Here is a 2,500-nt window from a genome sequence, read left to right as displayed (position 1 = left end):
AGGTCCAGGTCCATGCCCGATGTGAGTAGCAGCAGGGCCAGCGCGCCCAGGAGCACATCTTTTTCGACCGTAAAGGGAGACAGGAGGCCGACTCACTGCCTCGGCTAAATGGAGAGGGAATTTCAGCAGGGCCAGTGCACAGGCATGGACCTTTTTCAGCTGTAAGGGAGGCAAGAGCAAGGTGCGATGTAGGTCCCCGGGGCCTGCTGGAGGTCCAGGTCCATGCCCGATGTGAGTAGCAGCAGGGCCAGCGCGCCCAGGAGCACATCTTTTTCGACCGTAAAGGGAGACAGGAGGCCGACTCACTGCCTCGGCTAAATGCAGAGGGAATTTCAGCAGGGCCAGGGCACAGGCATGGACCTTTTTCAGCTGTAAGGGAGGCAAGAGCAAGGTGCGATGTAGGTCCCCGGGGCCTGCTGGAGGTCCAGGTCCATGCCCGATGTGAGTAGCAGCAGGGCCAGCGCGCCCAGGAGCACATCTTTTTCGACCGTAAAGGAGACAGGAGGCCGACTCACTGCCTCGGCTAAATGGAGAGGGAATTTCAGAAGGGCCAGGGCAAAAGCATGGACCTTTTTCAGCTGTAAGGGAGGCAAGAGCAAGGTGTGATGTAGGTCCCCGGGGCCTGCTGGAGGTCCAGGTCCATGCCCGATGTGAGTAGCAGCAGGGCCAGCGCGCCCAGGAGCACATCTTTTTCGACCGTAAAGGGAGACAGGAGGCCGACTCACTGCCTCGGCTAAATGGAGAGGGAATTTCAGCAGGGCCAGGGCACAGGCATGGACCTTTTTCAGCTGCAAGGGAGGCAAGAGCAAGGTGTGATGTAGGTCCCCGGGGCCTGCTGGAGGTCCAGGTCCATGCCCGATGTGAGTAGCAGCAGGGCCAGCGCGCCCAGGAGCACATCTTTTTCGACCGTAAAGGGAGACAGGAGGCCGACTCACTGCCTCGGCTAAATGGAGAGGGAATTTCAGCAGGGCCAGTGCACAGGCATGGACCTTTTTCAGCTGTAAGGGAGGCAAGAGCAAGGTGCGATGTAGGTCCCCGGGGCCTGCTGGAGGTCCAGGTCCATGCCCGATGTGAGTAGCAGCAGGGCCAGCGCGCCCAGGAGCACATCTTTTTCGACCGTAAAGGGAGACAGGAGGCCGACTCACTGCCTCGGCTAAATGCAGAGGGAATTTCAGCAGGGCCAGGGCACAGGCATGGACCTTTTTCAGCTGTAAGGGAGGCAAGAGCAAGGTGCGATGTAGGTCCCCGGGGCCTGCTGGAGGTCCAGGTCCATGCCCGATGTGAGTAGCAGCAGGGCCAGCGCGCCCAGGAGCACATCTTTTTCGACCGTAAAGGGAGACAGGAGGCCGACTCACTGCCTCGGCTAAATGCAGAGGGAATTTCAGCAGGGCCAGGGCACAGGCATGGACCTTTTTCAGCTGCAAGGGAGGCAAGAGCAAGGTGTGATGTAGGTCCCCGGGGCCTGCTGGAGGTCCAGGTCCATGCCCGATGTGAGTAGCAGCAGGGCCAGCGCGCCCAGGAGCACATCTTTTTCGACCGTAAAGGGAGACAGGAGGCCGACTCACTGCCTCGGCTAAATGGAGAGGGAATTTCAGCAGGGCCAGTGCACAGGCATGGACCTTTTTCAGCTGTAAGGGAGGCAAGAGCAAGGTGCGATGTAGGTCCCCGGGGCCTGCTGGAGGTCCAGGTCCATGCCCGATGTGAGTAGCAGCAGGGCCAGCGCGCCCAGGAGCACATCTTTTTCGACCGTAAAGGGAGACAGGAGGCCGACTCACTGCCTCGGCTAAATGGAGAGGGAATTTCAGCAGGGCCAGGGCACAGGCATGGACCTTTTTCAGCTGTAAGGGAGGCAAGAGCAAGGTGCGATGTAGGTCCCCGGGGCCTGCTGGAGGTCCAGGTCCATGCCCGATGTGAGTAGCAGCAGGGCCAGCGCGCCCAGGAGCACATCTTTTTCGACCGTAAAGGGAGACAGGAGGCCGACTCACTGCCTCGGCTAAATGGAGAGGGAATTTCAGCAGGGCCAGGGCACAGGCATGGACCTTTTTCAGCTGTAAGGGAGGCAAGAGCAAGGTGCGATGTAGGTCCCCGGGGCCTGTTGTCGTACCATAGGCACGAGTGGTGTGTGTGTGTGTGGCAAAGAGTTTCTGCGCAGTGTACCAGGGGCACGGGGAAAGGTTGTTGTACCATAGGCACGAGAAAAGTTGTCGTACCATAGGCACGAGTGGTGTGTGTGTGTGGCAAAGTGCTACTGAGCGGTGTACCAGGGGCACGGCGAAAAGTTGTTGTACCATAGGCACGAGAAAAGTTGTTGTACCATAGGCACGAGAAAAGCTGTCGTACCAGGGGCACGGAGGAAAGTTGTTGTACCATAGGCACGAGAAAAGTTGTTGTACCATAGGCACGAGAAAAGCTGTCGTACCAGGGGCACGGAGGAAAGTTGTTGTACCATAGGCACGAGAAAAGTTGTCGTACCATAGGCACGAGGAGAGTTTGTGTGGCA

The sequence above is a fragment of the Rhamphochromis longiceps genome, unplaced genomic scaffold (assembly GCF_057381845.1).
Source record: "Rhamphochromis longiceps isolate RC_006_pf unplaced genomic scaffold, R_longiceps_female_GT1.1 unmapped_scaffold_8, whole genome shotgun sequence".
NCBI classification, from domain to species: domain Eukaryota; kingdom Metazoa; phylum Chordata; class Actinopteri; order Cichliformes; family Cichlidae; genus Rhamphochromis; species Rhamphochromis longiceps.
The sequence above is the reverse complement of the archived record's forward strand: the minus strand, read 5'-3'. Positions refer to the sequence as shown.